The sequence below is a fragment of the Pelodiscus sinensis genome, chromosome 2 (genome assembly GCF_049634645.1).
Source record: "Pelodiscus sinensis isolate JC-2024 chromosome 2, ASM4963464v1, whole genome shotgun sequence".
Taxonomy (NCBI): Eukaryota; Metazoa; Chordata; order Testudines; family Trionychidae; genus Pelodiscus; species Pelodiscus sinensis.
The window spans coordinates 66,029,097-66,050,031 of record NC_134712.1 but is presented as its reverse complement, the minus strand read 5'-3'; positions in this window follow the sequence as shown (position 1 = coordinate 66,050,031).

Sequence of the window (20,935 nt, the reverse complement as noted above, 5' to 3'; positions counted from 1 at the left end):
CTGGCCTCTGTTTGTGGAAGGCTGGAGATGGATGGCACGAGACAAATCGCTTGGTCATTGTCTTCGGTCCAACCCCTCCAGGGTCCCTAGTGTTGGCCGCTGTTGACAGACAGGCTACTGGGCTAGATGGACCTTTGGTCTGACCCAGTCCGGCCATTCTAAGCTCAGGGCTCAGGGTCGGGGGGTCTCAGTGGACCACCTTGATTTTCATGCACACCTGCTCCTGGGTGGCCAGGCTGGCAGCTATCCTGCTCTAGACGGCCACTCTCCTGTGCCTAGTGCAGAGGTCGTGGATGAGGTCCACGATCTCCGCACTAGACCAGGCAGGCGCCCGCCTCTTGCGGACCCGGGCAGGCTCCCGGGAGCCGCCAGCCTGGTCCCAGGAAGAGGCGGAGGGCTGGGTGGCAGCGGGTGGCTGGCTTGAGCCGTGCCAGGTGCAGGGTCTGCTGGCTGGGTGCTGGCAGGCTTGCACCTGGCACGGGCACCGTAGCCAGCCCGTGCCCCTTTAAGGGCTCCGGGGCCGGGAGGGGGGGCAGACAAGTTTCCAGAGTGGCCACCAGGGAAAGCTGGGGAGGGCTAGCCTCCCACTAGTTCGAATTAAGTGGCTACACAGCCCTTAATTCGAACTAGCTAATTCGAACTAGGCGTTAGTCCTCGTAAAATGAGGTTTACCTAGTTCGAATTAAGTGCACCGCTAGTTCGAATTAAGTTCGAACTAGCGGAGCGCTAGTGTAGCGCCTATCAAAGTTAATTCGAACTAACGTCTGTTAGTTCGAATTAACTTTGTAGTGTAGACATACCCTAGGTCAGTAATGCAGACAAAGAAGGAAATTAGGTTGGCTTGGCCTGCTTTGTTCTTGACAAATCCCTGTTGGCTATTCCTTATAATGCTATTATTCTCTCACAAATTGATGGTTTTGTTCCAGTATCTTTCTAGGTATCAATGTTAGGCTGAGTTGTCTTTCCCCGCATCCTGTTTGTTCCTCTTTTATGGCTAAGTTCTGCAATTGACACTCTCCAGTACCCTTTTCTTTGAGAGAGACTGACAGAGACCAGAAGCTTCAGGATCTCTACCAAGCATTTATAAATCTCAACTACCCACCCAGAGAAATAAAAAAGCAAATTGAAAGAGCCAGACGAATACCTAGAAACCATCTACTTCAAGACAGACCCAAGAAAACCAACAATAGAACACCACTTGTCATCACCTACAACCCCCAACTAAAACCTGTCCAACACATTATCAATAAACTACAGCCTATATTGGAACAGGATACCATACTCAAAGAGGCTCTGGGAGACAGACCCATAGTCTCATATAGACAACCACCTAACCTCAAGATGATTCTTACCAACCACCACAGGACATACCACACTAATACCAACCCTGGTACCTTCCCTTGCAACAAACCCCGTTGCCAGCTTTGTCCACATATTCATTCTGCTGATACCATTATTGGACCTAACCAAGTAAGTTATAAGATCAAGAACACATATTCCTGCGCATCCAGAAATATAATCTATGCTATCATGTGCCGAAAGTGTCCGTCTGCTATGTACATTGGACAAACATCTCAGACACTTCGCCAAAGGATTAATGCCCACAAAACAGATATCAGACAAGATCACAAAGAGAAAACAGTTTCTTGCCACTTTAACCAGAAAGGACACTCTCTAAATGACTTAGCCACCTGCATTCTGCTACAAAGACCTTTTACATCTGCACTTGAAAGGGAATCCTCTGAACTGTCATTCATGTTAAAATTCGACACTTATCACCAAGGACTTAACAAGACTTTGAACTTTCTCACCCATTACCAAGACAGTTTCCCCAATTATCACCTGTAATACCATTAACTCACAAACATCCCACTCTCCCTACCTTTAATATCAGCAATTCACAGACACTTACCTTCCTTCCTCCCCCTTCCCACCCCCCCGCATCCCCCTTCTGTTCTGCAATGTGATTTGTCCTTTTCATATTTGTTCATTTTTTTTAATTGTATCCTTTGGTATATATGGTTGTGACTACTTTCTTCCACTATTTGATCTGAGGAAGTGGGTCTGGCCCACGAAAGCTCATCATCTAATAAACCATCTTGTTAGTCTTTAAAGTGCTACATTGTCCTGCATTTTGCTTTCTTTGAGAGCTCATCCTGAGTTCTCAAAGATAAGGACTAATGGTTCCAAGATTGTTCCAACTAGTTCCTTAAGTACCCTAGTGTGAATTTAATCAAACCCTGCAGACTTGAATATATGTAAATGATATCTTTTTAGTGAAAACTGACGCATTTGCTAATTTTCAAACAGCTGTGCTATTAAGGGCAAAATTCTGCTCTCAGTTCTGCATGGCAGATCTCATTCCATGTTGCTTTTTCTACATTTGTAGGGCTTCAGAAAATTGCCCCCAGGAGAATTACTGTCATCGGGGGTGACAGGCAATCTTCAGTGATCAGCAATTTTCCTAGAACTGTGACCACTTGCAATGAATGGTTGAGGGTCTGTTTCTTGTAAGTGATCATAGCTCTGTGGAAGTCGGTGTGGAAATTTCAAAAAAGGAGTGGGAATGAGCAGCAGGGAATGGATCACTTGATTATTGGTTCTGTTCATTCCCTGGGACACCTGGCATTGACCACAGTCAGAAGAGAAATTACTCGGCTAGATGGACCTTTGGTCTGACCCAGTATGGCCATTTTTAATGGATTTATGACTATTTACAGAAGTTAAGGATCTACCCATAAGTTTCTTTACTGCTGCAGAAATAGAAAAAAATGAGTTGGGGAGAAATCATTATGCACTGGAACAGCAAAGGAGTATATGTAGCTAATGCTGCATTTCTCAAACTGTGGGTCCCGATGCGCTGGGAGGTCACAAGCAACTTAGATGGGGGTCGCGAGCAACTTAGAGAGGCTTCACGGTATCACAAAGTTTGAGATCCCCTGAGCTAATGGATGATTTTACCTCTGAAGTTTCACTTGAGCCATTTCTTTATTGTAGCTAGATCAATGATCATCAAGTATCATCTATAGCACAAACCATGGCTGCTATTGCAGAAAGGCCGAGGCTTTTTCTCCCACGCTCACGATAACTATCTTGAAACTTGTTGTCCAAAGAATCTGTCCTCTAGTCTAGGCTAATAGTACTAGAATTACTCCTTACTCCAGTTAGTACTGTGCGTTCCTTGGGCACTTGTGGGAACCTTTACAATTGAAGAGTTTAGAGCTGTACAAGAACCAGCATTTCCTTCTTGTGGGGAAGTTTCTGACATTTTTCTTGTTCCAGATTATAACAAAAAGTCTGCGGTGCAATACTTCATTAGGAATAGAAAAAACATCACTTCTGAAAGAACCAAAATGGAGTTTTTCAAAAATTGCCAGCCCAGCTCCCTGGCCATCCTGGGCTATGTCTACACTGCGTGATTATTTTGAAATAAGCTATTCAAAAATAGATGTGCAAAATAGCACGTCTACACAGCCAATGGCCATCGAAATAACACTGAGCTATTTTGAAATAGAGTGTCTACACAGATTGGATGCAGAATCACATTTAAGACCACCTGGAAGCACTTCAAGCAGCGCATCAGGACAGCACTCACTTCCTGGAGCTTCTTTCTAAGGCTTTAGCTTAAAGAGACTCCTCTGCACAGCCATGTCTCTGTTTCGCCTCCTGCTTGCTTATCTCTCTGAGGGACACCAAAGCACTCCCAGCTATGGAGCCAGAGCTGCCTCCCAGCAGTTGATGGCTTTTACAGCTTATGCTGCACCTCATGGTGCAGTTTCTATAGGCTGCCCTCATGCGAGGAACCTCCTCTCTGCCCAGGTGCTGCTCTTGCAGTGTGACCACTCCCACTCTCCCCTGCACACCATGCACTGCTGCTTCTGACGACTGGACACCAGTTTAAACTAGTGGGACCAGATTGTCCTGGAGCAGTGGGACGACCAGCCATGGATCCAGAACTTCTGCATGCACCTTTCTGGATCTGTGTGAGTGGCTCTCCCCTGCCCTCAGGCAACAGAACACCCACATGCGACCTGCCATCCCCCTCCAGAAACAGGTCAGCATTGCACTGTGGAAGCTCGCCACACTAGACAGCTACCACTCCCTTGGGAACCAGTTTGGGTGGGGAGATCAACCATCGGAGTTGTGGTCATGCAGACATAACTGCCTTATGTCATTGTCTCGGGAGGGTGGTGAACTGCTGGAATGGGGTTTGCCCACGGAAAGGGGGGGGGCTGCTGGTGGTGATGGTGGCTCCCTCCCTGAAAAGTTTTTTGGTGCCACCCTCATCAAGGCCTGTAGGGAGAATGGGGCAAGTTGATGTTTCTCCTGGTGTGAGCGGGGAGGGAGAAGAGGAAAAGAGGAACTGGACTTGGGAACCCTGTGATTCTCTGTTGGTCTCCTTCTGCAGGTGGTGAGGGCCCTCAACACCATTCTGCTGCATCTGCTCATCGTCCTGGGTGACATGAACCCCATCATCACCAGTTTGCCACCATGGGCTTCCCCAACTACGGGGGGAAGGGCTATTGACAGCACCCATATCCCTATCCAGGCCCCTGACTATTGGGCATTGGATTCCATCAATCACAAGGGTTACTTCTCCATGGTCCTGCAGGCCATCATGGACCACTGAGGCCAGTTAACTGATGTCTACGTTGGCTAGCTGGGAAAGGCGCATGATGCCCATGTGTTTAGGAACTCCAGCATCTTCCACAAGCTTTATGCCAGGACCTTCTTCCCTGACCATACCGTGCATGGTGGGGGACACAACCTACCCTCTGCTCCCCTGGCTGATGAAGGACACTTGGACTGCACCAGGGAACATTTTAATGCAAGGCTCAGCAGGACCTGCATGGTTGTGGAAGATTCCTTCGGGCATCTCAAGGGGAGGTTTCATTCCCTCCTCACCTGCCTCGAGCTCCACAAGCAGAACGTCTCCTAGGTGGTGGCTGCATGTTGCGGAAAAATCATGCCAGTCTAGACGTAGCCTAGGTGAGTTGTTCAAGAAGGTCAGGCTATAGGCTGCAGAGATTTTTGGTACGATTAACAAGACAAGGAGTATGATTAGTTCTCAGTATCTTGTTGATTGGATGTAAAAAGCTCATCCAATAGTTGGCCAGAAGATTATTTTACTCCCTTCATCTGAGGAGATGGGTCATAACAATTTCACTCGAGCTCAACTGTCCAGCCATGGCAGGATTTATTTCGGTTCAGTTGAAATTGATTTAACTAGAGGAAGATCTGGGGGGTAACTCTTCACTGCATTAGGACAAATATTAAGATCTGACACACACAGAGACAAGGGGAGAGAAGGTGTTTTGTAAAAATCCTTTTTTTTTTTTTAGACTAATATAAGAGAGCTGCCATCACAGGAGGATAGACACAACCAGGACTTTAATGTTAGCGTTGTGAAAGCATGCTGAAAGCCAAGAGACATAAAAAACATCATTTCCTTTTTTGCTCTGATTAGGATTGTGGGGTTCTGGGGTTTTTTGGTCTGAGGATAAAAGGTCTCAGAGACATAGACCAGAACATTACTGATTACCTCACTCTCCAGATATAAGTCAGCCAACATAAAAACAAAAGTATAGCTACTTTTAGGGCCTTGTGAAACAAGGTTTTGATTGTATATACAGTAAAGATGGGCTTAGTCTAAGACGCCATTCATGTTGAAATTCATAGAAGCTACATTTGCCATGAACAGGATATTTTCGTTTAGATCATTGGGATATGGACAGAGAATGCCTCATCTTCCAAAGAATGAGCCACCTAAGGCCCCACCATGTCTGGAAGAGATATCTGTGATTACATATGATAGAAGAGGTCCTAAGCTATGTTGTATTTTAAAGGTTTTTGTATCTTAAGATCATGTTGCAAAGACCACAAGGTAAAGCAGGATGTAAAGTTGCACCGGGGGAGATCTAGGTTGGATATGAGGAAAAACTATTTCACTGAGAGGGTGGTGAAGCACTGGAATGGGTTACCTAGGGAGGTGTTAGAATCTCTATCCCCAGAGGTTCTTAATTCCCATATTGAAAAAGCCCTGGCTCGGATGATTTAGTTGGGTTAGTCCTTCTTTGGGCAGGGAGTTTGAAGAAACCTCAGGTCACCGATTCCACCTATGATTCTATGAGGAGGAGTCAGACATGCATGCTTGTGTTTTCACCTTTTTCTTGTGCAAGTGTTCCATAGCTACTCTTGCTTTAAACTTTACACCTGTAACTGATTCTGAGGACTGAAGTAAATGATTTGAGTTCTTGGGCCACTGAGCCTAGGTACATGACAAAAAGGAATAGCTTGTAAGCATTTCTGTGAACAAATAGTCATTTATTCTAAAGCCTATACAGAGTTGAGCACACACAACAAACAAGAATAGCTCATTGGCTAAGGAGAATGGGTTATCGGCAACCTTTCAAAGCCCCCTTCCCAGCAGACTCAGAGCAGTCAACATGAAAGAGTGATCGCATCTTGGAAGAGAGTTCTTAATGACCAGAATGGAGGCAACAATTGGATTAAAATTAGTACCATACAAAGAAACAAGTTAGGCCTTGTGTACACAGGGGCTGCAGCTTGCCATTGAAAAGAAGGAATCTAACTTTTTGGCTTCACATGAAGTCACTGCAATTTGTATAGCCTTTGGGAAGCTGCCAATTTAGCTCGGTAGGGGATAAGCTTGTTCCCTGCTCATTTAAACTTTGCCTCACTATTCAGAGCAATTGAAATCTTTCCCCTCTGTTTTAATTTTGTGGTTGCATGCTAAAAATGCTAGTTCAAATAGCACGGAAATAGAACAAACTATTCTTAGAATGACAAGGTGCCGGGGTACATGCTGCTCGGTGAAAATGTTTTTCTCATTTATATAAATGAAAAATAAAAGGTTTCGTGCAGCATAATTACCACTGTTAAAATGGCAGCAAGAGAGTTTTGGCAGCAATGTAACACGCGCATTTGTCAAAAACTAAACTAATTTTAAATACTGTACTTTCTGAATACCAGGCTGTTCTTGGCTGCTGGCTTCTTCTGTGCAGATGGCCTTCCCTTGTGAACTGGGGAAGAGCTCCTGGAACAGAGACCACTCCAGGGCTGGTGACCTATGCATAGAGTGACCATATTCCCTTATGACAAATACAGGACACCTGGTAAAATGTCTCTGATTGCTGATGAACTCATTGAAATCAATCAGAATTATGCACTGCAGTACAAATGCTCCAACTAACATTAAGTTGACTGAGCCCCCATTAAAAGACACACTGCATTATTATCCATCTAGATATTTTAGGAATGTGCATCCATCTGTCTGAGACACCATTTGTTCAAGAACTCCTCCTAAACAGTAACAACTAGGACCCCCATATTTGGTTTACAGCTTCCTCTTTTCCTCACTTAAAGCAAGGTCAGGGGTTGGTTTTGCCAGGAAAACAGAGGCTTCACAGCTGGAGCAGTGCCAGCCTCACCACCATAGATGTCTCCAGTAACTCCCCACCTCTCAGCCCCCTGCACTGAGCCCCCCACAATGAAGGCCCCCACCCTTGCCTTGATTTCTGTACCCCCATCCTTGGTGCTCAGACCCCTACATTTCCCATCCTTGCTGTGAATCCCAACCCCTGCCCTGAGTCCTACACCTCCCACCCCCATTTCTTACAGTGTCTCCCACATGCCTCCAAGCCCACTGCCCAAGTGCCATGTCCCTCACCATCTTCCCTGACCTCACAAGAATCTGGTCAACACTGGGAAAATCCTTTAACAACAAGTAATAGGTAAAAAATTAAAAATATAAATTTTCAATTAAGTGGTTATTGCCATTTGGAAGTGCTTGCCTTGGCCTCATCTTGCTGCCCTGCACAGTGGGATATTTCTTGTGGTCTTTCCTCAGATCCCACTGAGGAGTACTCAAAGAAACTACACCATCTGCTCAGACACTCCCTACAGAAGCACAGGAACAAATCTCCACACACATCCCTAGAGCCCCAACCAGGGTTATTCTATCTACTACCCAAGATCCATAAACTTGGAAATCCTGGACGCCCCATCAGCTTGGGCATTGGCACTCTCACTGCAGGACTTTCTGGATATGTGGACTCTCTACTCAGACCCTACACCACCAGCACTCCCAGCTATCTCCCAGACACCACTGACTTCCTGAGAAAACTACAATGCATTGGTGATCTTCCAGAAAACACCATCCTGGCCATCACGGATGTCGAGACTCTCTACACCAACATTCCACATGTAAATGGAATACAAGCTGTCAGGAACAGTATCCCTGATGATGCCACAGCACAACTGGTGGCCAAGCTCTGCGACTTTATCCTCACCCACAACTATTTCAGATTTGGGGACAATTTATACCTTCAAACCAGTGGCACCAGTACAGGCATTCTCATGGCTCCACAATATGTCAACATTTTTATGGCTGACCTGGAGCAACGTTTCCTCAGCTCTTGTCCACTAGCACCTCTCCTCCACTTATGCTACACTGATGACATCTTTCATCATCTGAACCTATGGGAAGAAGGATCTGGAAGAATTCCACCATGATTTCAACAGTTTCCACCCCACCATCAACCTCAGTCTACAGAAGAGATCCACTTCCTGGACACTACAGTACAAGTAAGTGATGGTCACAAACACCATACTATACCAAAAACCCACTGACAGCTATGCTTACCTACATGCCTCCAGCTTCCATCCCAGACACACCACATGATCCATTGTCTACAGCCAAGCACTTGCTCCAGCACCTCAGACAGAGACAAACACAAGATCTTCACAAGCATTCTTAAAATTACAATACCCACTCGAGGAAGTGAGGAAATAGATTGACAGAGTGAGACATGTACCCAGAAGCTACAAGACACACCCAACAAAGAAAATAATAGAACACCATTGGCCATCACCTAGGGTGTGTCTAGACTACAGGGTTTTGTCAACAGAAGTTTTGTCAACAGATACTGTCGACAAAGCTTCTGTCGACAAAGAGCATCTAGACTACATCCAGTTCTGTTGACAAAGCAAGCCGCTTTGTCGACATAACAGTGTGGACGCAAAGGACAGTGTAGATGCAATAACACCTTCTATCAACAGAACTCTGTCAACAAAAGGCGTTATTCCTCGTAGAATGAGGTTTACATATGTCAACAAAACTGCTGAGTTTTGTCGATGTTATGTCGACATAACTCAAAGGCAGTGTGGACGCAGGTATAGTTTTGTCAACAAAAGTCCACTTTTGTCGACAAAACCCTGTAGTCTAGACACACCCCTACAGTCCTCAGCTAAAACCTTTCCAACGCATCATGAGCGATCTACAACCCAACCTGAACAATGATTCCTCACTCTCACAGACCATGGGAGGCAGGCCCACCAATCTGAAGCAAATTCTCACCAGCAACTATACACCACACCACAGTAACTCTAACTCAGGAACCAAATTCTGCAACAAACCTCGGTGCCAACTCTGCCCACATATCTACACCAGTGACACCATCACAGGACCTAACCACATCAGCTACACCATCATGGGCTCATTCACTTGCACATCCACCAATGTAATATACGCCATCCTGTGCCAGCAATGCCCTTCTGCCATATACATCAGCCAAACTGTACAGTCCCTATGTAAAAGAATAAATGGACACAAATCAGATATCAGGAATGGTATCATACAAAAACCTGTAGAAGAACACTTCAATCTCCCTGGACACAGAGTAGTAAACTTAAAAGTAGCCCTCCTGCAACAAAAAATCTTCAAAAACAGACTCCAAAGAGAAACTGCAGAGCTACAATTAATTTGCAAATTTGACACTATCATTTTAGGATTAAATGAAGACTGTGAATGGCTAGCCAACTACAAAAGCAATTTCTCCTCTCTTGGGGTACATCTAAACTACATGGCTCCGTCGACGGTCCCATGTAGATTCGTTTACACGAAAAAGGGAAATGAAACTGTGATTTAAATAATCGCCGCTTCATTTAAATCAGCTGTCGGCAGTCTAGACAGAGATCTTCTGACCCCAGAACCCTTCGTCAGCAGATCCTGTAAGCCTCGTTTCACAAGGCATACAAGATCTGCCAATGAAGGGTTCTGGGTTCGGCAGATCCCCGTCTAGACTGCTTCACTGTGCCGACAACCAGCTGATCGGCACAGCGCGGTGGCCATTTTGATTTAAATGAAGCGGCGATTATTTAAATCGCAGCTCCATTTCCCTTTGTCATCCTGCCTAATCTACATGGCTCCGTCGATGGAGCCATGTAGTCTAGACATACCCTTGGTGTTCACACCTCCACATCAACTGCTAAAAGTGGTCCACATCCTCCCTGACTAAATTGATCTTATTATCTCTATCCTTCTCTTGATTGGTACTCTTTTCTGTTCATGTGCCTGTATATTTATACCTGCCTCTGGAATTTCCACTACATGCATCTGACAAAGTGGGTCTTTGCCCACAAAAGCTTATGCTCCAATAAATGTGTTAGTCTATAAGGTGCCACAGGACTTCTCAACATTCTTGTGGACTGTATTTGTCATGTAAGTCAGTTTTTCGAAGGATCCATTTCTTTTTCAGCAACTTGTCATAAAACACAGCATGGTCTACGTCAACCATTCATTCACACAAACAAAATAGCCTTCATGGGAGAAACATTGAGATGTGAGTTTTCAGGTGACCAAACTGCATTAATTACTGAAAGACATGTTCATTAGAGGCTGTGGTGCCTGGCACAAAATGAACTCAACTGCCTTTGCCAGATCTGAGTATTCTACTGTCTTAGTGTCCATCTCTTGAAAAATATTCCACCACTTTAAAAATGGGAGTTTTTCCTGTGTATTCCAGTCAGACACACGACAGGATATTTTTGGGTTTGCATTTGTCCATTCATCAAAAAGATTATTCCCATCTATGAAACCTGGGAATTCTTGTGTGGCAAAAGCAAAACTTCTCTGTGTATTATCCCACACTGGCATGCTTCTCAACAGAGCCCATTCAAGTTTATCTGTGCACTCAAAAGTCAGGTTTCCAGTGTTCCAACTATGTGTCAAATAAAAATTTGTGATTGAATTGTAAAACTTCCCTTACTCCTCATGACTATGAGAAGTTCCAGGGTTGATGGGGGCACCCTTAACATTCAATTTAGTGAGGCCTTACTAGACCCACTAAATTGAACACCGGAAGATCGACCTTAGATGCATCAAACTTCACAGAAACTTAGATTGCCTTGATGGGCAGAGAGAGAGAGGGATTATATTGTGGTGTCTGCCCCACTTCCTCCCTTTTAGAAGCATTTCCAGCTATCACAGCAAGGTGATAGTTTGTGTGGGAAGAAACTCCATCCTTTTCCTTTGTTCAGATGTAGTTTTTTGTCCCTGCCCCCTCTCTCACCAAAAACCAGCCACTTAGCAGATAATGGTCCATCGGCATTCTTAACACCTGGCTGAGGCTTCAGCTTGCCCTTTGTCTCAGTGGTACTGGTTTGGCCACTCCTCAGACTTACCTGGAAAACATACTTTTCATTATTTCAATTAACGTTTCTAAGTTCATATATAGTCCTGCTATGTGCATTTTGCCATGACAGCAAATTATAAGGTTTTTAAATGATACCTCACAAGGCATACCTCATGTAAATATTATTACAGTACTGTGCAGGGTGTGAACCGAAAGGTATGTTCTGTCATAGTTAGATACATACATAAGTGCTTTGTTGAATGGGGGCCTTAGAGGACTTCAATTGGTTCATATAGTTTGGGCCAGCCTCATCTACAGTAGTGAATGTCACCTATCTGAATGTCAAGCTGTGTTGGTTATTCTGAAGTTATTGGGACTACTCATTGATTATGGTGCAACTCACATTGAGGAAGGGTATCCAAATCTGGCCCTGAGTGATCCTGAAGAAGCATCCTTTTGCAAAGTACCAGGTACCATTTTCGTTAAATGAGCAATATTGTACTGGCTGCACAAACTTGATTTAATTGACCAATGTGCTGATTGGTAGAGTCCTGCATGGATACAAAATTTGTATACATATCCATATCTGCAAAAATGAAACATGGCTATCCTCAGATATGTATCTGCATCCATATTCATATCTACAAAAATGAGACGTGGATATCCACATCTACATACATGGATATGGATACCCATGGACATAAAAGCAGATATTCATGGATTTTCAGGGCTCCTCTGAAATTCCTCTTTCTAATGATGCAGAAGAGAGCTACAAGTGGCCTTGAAACACAAAAGGAACATGTTTCCCAGGCCCATAACCTGCTTGTGAATTTCACTAGCAAGCACCCAAAACACTAAATATCCCTGGTGTTTTACTTAAGCTGGGCAGTGTGTTAAAAAATAAATGGACTGGTTGGCAGATGCTCATTACTCCTAGCTGGAACTATAATTCAAAACATGAAAGAGAAATGCTAGGGAACTAGAACCGGCAAGAAGTATTTAGGCCAGCAAATTTGTCAATTCAGTATTTCAATGGATTTTCATTATTCAAGCAATAGTTTTACGTGCCATGACTGAACAACTCTGGCTAGAAAAGCAGAATATAAAAAATGCCAGCATTTGAAATGTCTCTTCAAAAAAGGGATATGCAATTAGTGCCACAGAGGTTACAATTGTTAATGAAAATATCCTGTACTAAATACATGAGATTATTTAAAAGAGCATGTCGAAGAGCCTGGAGTAGAGATCAAGAGGAAAACAAGGTATTTTGTTCCCCTCCACCAGCAGAGACATGATTATAATTAATTATTATTACATTGCTATTTAATAAAGTATAATGTTATCCATTCAATATTCCAATCATCTCCCAGTTGCATATTCCCATCACAAAATTTATTTGACTGAGAAACTGAAAGACGTAATGAGATTCATTTGATTTTTTGCCCAAAATATACCTGCACATTCACATGGACCATGCTATATTTTCAAAAAACACATTTGTTATTTCAGTTCCAAACAAATAGAGTTGCAACTAAAACAGTCCATGATGGATTTTTAAGGGACAAAAACAGTAGATTTATTTGTAATGTGTTTTAGTGTAAATGGACATTCACCCTACAGAACATACCCCATCCAGGGCTCTGGGAGCCCCAGACAATTTTAGGATGCACTTATGTAAGATGAATAGCATTTACAAAACACCCGTCTCCCAAATCAGCCGCTCTTCGCCTTACAACCAGACATCATTCATTTATGTCACGTGACCAATATAATGTTTTAATACCCCACTACTACACTTGTCCATCAGACAAAAAGCCCACCCTCCACTGTCTTACCCAGTGTCCTGCCATACAGGTGAATGTTGGAGTATGACTGGAAGGCCATTGTATTGGGACTATTTTAGCCTTTGGCAGTAAGGAGGCCTAAAGTCATGAGGCCTTTCATAGAATACCAGGACTGACAGGGATCTCAAGAGGTGATCGAGTTCAGTCCCCTGCCCTCTTGGCAGGACCCAGTACTGTCTAGACCATCCCTGCTAAACATTTATCTAACCTACTCTTAAATATCTCCAGAGATGGAGATTCCACAACCTCCCTACGTAATTTATTCCAGTGTTTAACCACAATTATTGCAAATGCTCTTCCACAAAGCCTCTCTCTTTTTTAAAGGCAGTTTTATATTCTGCATGGACTTTATATATTGAGGGATTGATCTTGTTAAATGGTTTCACTGTTGAGTATTTCCTGCCTGTACTGGAAGGAAACATTCTTGTAAATGTTTTTGCCAACTTCTGCCACAATTCAATACATTGATCCTTTGGATACCAACAATGAGCTATCTTTGATTGGGATTCATTCAAACATAATAAAATCTCACTTTCTTGACATCTCTCTAAAGGCCTCACCACATTAAAAGTAGAAGCAGACATTAACTTTCTGTAATTGATTTAATAAGGAAAAATATAATCCATATGATCAGTGATTAGTACTTTGAAATAGATTGTGTGATGTCAAAGCAACACAGGACAGAACATGTTGTGGGGGAAAGTCTGCTCAATCACAAGCCTACAAACTGTTTCCCTCTCACATGAAACAGACACTTAGCTGTTTACTCAGAAACTCCTCTTAATTTGTAGTTCTTCTGCACTATAATGTTAACTCTCATAAATATGCCAGATAAGTAGCTGCTGCCCTACAAACTGAGGCAAACTGTTTGATTAGTTTAAGGATAGATATCTGTATTTGTGGGGAGGTGGAACAGTGAGAGCAGCCTTGGAGACTGTGTTTTTCCTTTGAAGGATTATTCTAGATCCATTAATTTGGAAAATCTCCCATTTCACGCTAGTGGACTATTGAGTTTGTGTCAACCAACTGAAATTCAATAGTGTGTAATTCTTAAAAGTATCGGTAACAATTGCTTTAAAGATATGATTTAGAAAATAAAATGTATTGTTGTGAGAAAAGAATACAGTCCGGATTAATGAAAGGAAAGAGACGGAGCATTCCAACATTACCTATCTCTCCTGCCACATTGCTTTCAGAGAAACCTCACCACCTGCAGAGAATGCCTACACCACTTTTTAAAGAACTCCCATTTAGTCCTGTCCCCATTAGAAATACCTCAATTTGGGTGCCCTATATGAAGGTCTTCTTTGGTAAAGACTGGTGCAAAGAAATCATATGTCTTTTCCGAAGTCTGCTTATAACTTTCACTCTCTTATGGTCCCTATTCTCCATCAAAATTTATTGCACAATTCACTTAGAGAACATCTGGTCACATGAATTTGTCTTTGCTACTAGCTCTTCTTTTCTCTCCTACTTTCCATCTTGCATTTCTACCTACTATTGTTCACACTGCTTTCAATGATTTCAGTAAGTCTGGCTTTCCATTTTCAGGAATGTACTGAAGGACTCAACCTCTTGATCTTTGGCATTTGACAACAATGATTTTTTTCTTCCCTTGTGTTGATTCGGTCATTTCAATGCTATCATAACCACACTCTGGCTTTGGTTTGAGTGTGATTTCATGGGGACTGGAGGTTCTAACCTTGCAGTAGTACTGGTCAAAAATGGATATCAGTTTCCACACACAAAGTAACGCAATATTTTTTGTTTCCTTCTAGATATATTGTAGAATTTTCTGATTTTCAATTAAAATTACTTGAAATGAAAATGGTTTTAAATTATTTTATTTTAAAAAATCAAAATTAATCGTTTTCCAATAGTTCATAAAACCGTTTTTCATTAAAAGGTTTCCATTTAAAAATTTGTGACCAGCTCTGCCTTTTAGCTTTCTACACCTCACTAAACCATGAGAATTGCACAATCACATCCCCTATTGTTGATTCCCCATCCCCTATTGTTGATTACATCTAACCTACTACCTAGGGATGTAAGCGACTAGTTGATGATTCGATAAGCATAAGCTTATCAAATAGTCAACTAGTCCTTCAATTAGTCACTTTTCCCCGCCCCCTTGCTGCTTCTATAAGAGGCACCAAGGCGGGGGGGGGGGGGAGAGCAGAAGCCAGTGCTGGGGAGAGCTGGCATAAAAGCAGGTTCCCCCAGCACCATCTCTGGGTGGCGCAAGGGGCACAGGGGGGGTAGCGGGATGCTGTGCCTCTGCTTTTTAAATGTATTAAGAGCCAGGAGCTAACTCCAGTGTGGCTCCCCCACTTATCAATTAATCGACTAGTCGATTAGTAGATTAAACTAAATTTAACATCCCTAATACTATTACCTATAGAACTACAAATCTTAACTAGATATTGTTTTAGAATTCAAAGAGGCATTTGTAAAATATACATGCCAATGAATTAACTTCATAACTGTAGAAGCACTTTTCCCCAATACCTTCTTGGTGCCCTGTTACCCTCGGGAAAACATTATCTTGTTCTGTGAATTATTGAATCATTCTGCATGTGCAAAAGCATACTTATGGATGTTCTACTGTTACTAGGCTTACATGAAAGCACTTCTAATTAAAATGTTGGACATTTTCCACATTATAACAATCTATTAAGTTTGTGAGTTCTAATACAATTATTTCTGATATGGCACAAAACCAGATTTTATTTGATTATTATTATTGAATTTTTATTTAAAGCAGAGGCAAGCTTATAATTTCCTGAAAGAAACAAAGTTAATATCACTCTGGAATGGACTTACCAGAACGTATATTTACAGTACACATACAGGGACCAGTAGGAAGAGGATTTTCCTTGTAATAGCAGTAGTTGTTGTGTTTGATTCCTATAAGTCGCATCCCATATGTCACTAGTTTTTAGACAGTTGTTACATGTCAGTGTAACACTTCGCCACCCATGGTAGAAGTAATATCAAAATAGTGTGCAGCTCTGCTGGGGGTGAACATGCAAAATCCTGGGGAGGAATTCTCCCACCAACAATGGTCCCTCTATGCTTTTTGAGTGGTATATTGAGACTGGGGATGTGAATGGTTAACTGGTTAATAGGTAAGCATCACCATTGCTGGGTGATGCTTACCAATTACAGTTAACCGGCCAGAGCTGGAGCACCCCCCCCCCCCAGTGGGGGAGGGGGTCCTCCACCTGTTCCTGTTTAATCAGTTAAACAGTTAAACATATAATTTAACCAGTTAACTAAATGGGATTTTAAATCCCTAACTGAGACTGCAGAAGCACCATAGAATTCCCCTCATGCCGCTGCCACTTAGGGTTGCTGAAGAAAGACTTATAGTAGGCTCTTGCAAGCGTCACTCTAGAGGCTGTGCTAGGGATGCAGTAGTGCACAAAGGGGTGACTCTATAGTGCTGTTGTGGGTATTTTGAGCATCTGTGGGCTGTGAAGCTGCAAATAGGCTGACCAGGCAGGGCTGCTGAAATTCAGAGCAGCCACTGGGGCTGCTTTAAGTTACACTAGGGGCATACCAGCCCCAACCAGTTCACAATCCTGAAAGTGCAACAGTGATTTAAATCCTTTCACCTGGTCTGTCCCATGTGTGAGTTGTGCTTCTTGCAGGCATTACTGTCTCACCCATAGTTTTAGGACATTTCCCTAAACCACTGTGGGTTCACCCTCCCCTCCATTCCCACCCACAGCCCTTCACTCTCTCAGCTCTAACAACCCATCCTGTTATACACTCAACAACAAGGATCAAGCCCTAGCCCTGGATTTGCACACATTCTTAATACTGAGCACATCTCACTGGAGGCAACTGGATCACTGTTATGCGTATCAGGAAGCAGGAGTGTTTGCAGGTTTGGTGCCCCACAGATGCATCAAGTGTTTCTGCAGAGATTTCATAATAATTCAATTACAGACCCCAGAGTAGATAGCCAACAACTCTCACCACCACTCCTATGCTAGCCCAATGATCCCTCCTAATTACAAAAGCCCTTAGCACTGAATTCAATCCCAATTTTTAAAAAACTTGCACTTCTCACTGTCTGGCAGGTGGCTTTTGTGAAGGTGACTGGGTGGCTAGTTTTGATGATGGGGAGAGCAAAGTGTTTCTGTACACTGATAGCCGCCAGGTAGACACAAACCAAGGTTCAAGTGGGTTCAAACCCTGGTGAAGTCTATTGTCCTGTACAGTTTGGTGATTTGTTCTAGCTAGAAATTCTGAGCAGTTCACAGCACAGAAAAAGAAGAAATTCATGGGAGAGTGGGCAGTGTGCAAGAAGCAACAGGGAGAAAGTACAGGCAGTCCCCGACTTACGTGGATCCGACTTACGTCAGATCCCTACATACGAACGGAGCTTTTCTCGCCGCGGAGAACGCGGGCGGCGGGACCAACCCGGCAGCACCCCAGCTGCTCTGTCCCAGGCGTCCAGATTCAGCCACTGCTGAAACTGATCAGCGGCTGATTCCAGGAAGCCCGGGGCAGAGCAACTCTGCCTTCGGCTTCCTGTAGTCAGCCGCTGGTCAGTTTAAACAGCGGCTGAATCTGGATGCCAGTTCCGACTTACATACAAATTCAACTTAAGAACAAAACTACAGTCCCTATCTTGTACGTAACCCGGGGACTGCCTGTAGTCTGACTTCAGAAGTAAAGGACGACAACATAGAATCTAGTGCAGTCAAGGATTGCAAGCCAACTCCCAGGAGGGGTTCACTAATAAATTCGATGGAGCATGGTGTTTGCCACATCTAGACCCATTTTTTAAAATAAAAAATTAAAATTAAAAAAGCAGATAATATGAAGCAGGGGCAAGGAAATACAAATGACAAAAAAGTCTTCAGACTTGGAAAGGCTTCAATTTCGGCCACCTTTTATGAGTAGTACTTTTTTTTTTAAACTGCTGGTGCAGTTACATATTCTGATTGCTTGGACACAACTGCACACAAAGCTGCACACAACTGGCCAAAGAGAAACATTGTTCAAGCCAACTAGTCACACTCATCCAGCCAAATAGCCACATTAGACACCAGGATTATACAGCCGTGTTATGCAAGGTGCTAATTGCCCTCAATCCCTGTTCACTTTAATAGGAATTAAGGGTGTTTTTCACCTTTCAGGATCAGGACTCTGTCAGTCGGATCCTTGATGCTGATTAGAGTTGCATATAGGTAGTATTGAAGACAGCTGCAAGCTCAAGCAAGAATAATTGTGTAGTGGGAAGGTACCTCAGAGAGGCTATTTTTCTGTTCTCACTACCTCCATGCCCAGGATCAGTGGAGAAGCCGCCACAGATCTAGTATTTGCCCTTTCTGTGGATCTTTTGCCCATTCTGAACTTCCTGCTTTCAATTAACAGGATACAGTCAGTCCCTAAATCTTCATCATTTTGATGATCCTGTCCTGCAAGGCACTGGGCACCACTTGCAACAGGAGTGAAGGAGTTGCAACAGAAGCTGGAGGAAATACTCCACATCTTGCAGGATCAAACCATGACATGCAACTTTCCTTTAATCTCAGAGCAATTGGCATAAACTTTGCTGAACAACAGCTGAGCCTGTGTTACTGCTTGAGAATGATAATGTTCCTATGAAAAAGAAAGTGGGTGCTTTTCAGAGCCTCAGCCTACCTGGGATTTCAGTATTTTGGCCTTTTGTGTTGTTGTGTGGATTCACATACGTAACAACAATCCATTTCCTGAGTCTGTGTGGAGAAACACTACTGGCTTTTAACTGTATAAAGAACAGGGACAATCATTTTGTACAAGGCATTCATTAGAAAGTCTAAATCAACTGCCATAAAGGAAATGACTTCAGCTTTATCTTTGTCTGATTTATATTGGCAAATGTACCCAACAGGGAATGGAAGAGGAAAAAACAAAGCAATATAACACACTGAATGGATGGCCCATTTTTAAACTAATGAGGTGAGAGCAAACAATCATTAACTGTAATAAATAATCCTCCTCCGTTTCTGCTACAATGCCTTGTGTATCAGGCAATTGAAACTTTAAGGATAATTGAACTCCTTATTGCAGACTGGCAATTTTACAAGTGAATTCATGAGTTTTCACTCCTAGCAGGGATAAAAGCCTTTACTGGGCTCGTAAGTGTAAGAAAAAGATGACTTAAAATCTGTAATCCCTTTCTGGCTTTTGTATTTTACAGTTTGAGGTGACAGTAATGTCAGGAAAATTACATTGTATTTTCAAGAGTATATTTCACAAGGAATGTGAACCAGATTCTGCACTCAGTTATAGCTGAGTACACACAAACACATTACATTGCACGATTGTGACATTCTAGAAAACAACTATGTTCAAAAGCTAGAAGTAGGGTCCAAATCTCAGACCTAGGAGAATATAGTATAAAGAATTATACAGGTGACATGGCTGTAACTGAAGGCAGAATTTGATTACTTGTGTGCCGTCTTCAGAGCTGGGAGGCCACAGATTGGCAGCTGTTGGCTGTGCACCCAACTCTGAAGACAGTGCCCCACCAGCAGCAGCACAGAAGTAAGGGTGGTAAAACCATACTATGCCATCCTTCAAGGGAGCCGATAGGATCACTGGGCCCCTGAGCAATGTGGGGGCAGGGAGACAGTTCTGCACTCCTGGAAGGGGTGGGACCTCAGGCAGAAAGGGCAGGGCTGGAGCAGCCAGCGCCCACGCCCAATCTGGTGCTCAGAGCCCACCAGAGTGTGCGGTGTGGAGTTCCAGAGCACACTGCCCTGTGCTCCAGCAGTGATTTTAAAGGGTCTGGGGCTCCAGCCACTGCTGTAGTAGCAGTGGCAGCTGGAACCCCTGAGCCCTATAGAATCACCAAGGGCAATTGCTCTCTTTGTCCCCCTCTCTGCCCCCATTGGTGGGCCTGCCATACTTGCTTCTGTGCTGCTGCCTTTAGAGCTGGGCGGTTGATGAGGACCCAGCTCTGCAGGCAGCAGTGCAGACCTAAGGATGGCAAAAGCATACCACACCATCCTTCTGTACTGCTGCTGGCGTCAGCTCTGTCTTCCGAGCTGGGATGCTGGCCAGCAGGCACCACAACTCTCCAGCTGCCACAGATGTTAAGGAGCAGTACTGCAACACCCACTACAATCATGTTACAACACTCCCCTCAACATCTTTTTGGATCGGGACCCCTGCAATTACAACACCATGACATTTTAGATTTATATAACTGTAATAAAGAAATTTATTATTTCATTTTATAAATCTTATAGCCATGAAATTGTCCAAATTGGATCATGAATTTGGTAGGACTCTATCCATGACTCCACAATCACAAAATTTGCTACAAAATTCACTTCTTGCCACAAAATTGTGCTCCAGAATCTCTGCTTTTTCTCTTTTTAATCCACATTTCTAGCTTTCATAATCGTGAAGAAAATCTTAACTGATTTAAGTACCATGGGCTTTTCCCAAATTTGGACCATTTCTGAATTTTTTAAATTGTAATCAGCTTGTTTAGGAAATGTTTTTTATTTAAGTTTCATTTTCCCTAAAAATATGCCTCTAGAAAGAACATAGATTTGTATTTTTAAATTTCAGCCGCAAGATTGTTTGTGGAGTCATGTTGAAGTACACCATACTTCAAGACACATGTGCTGTGTGTTTTACTTCAGT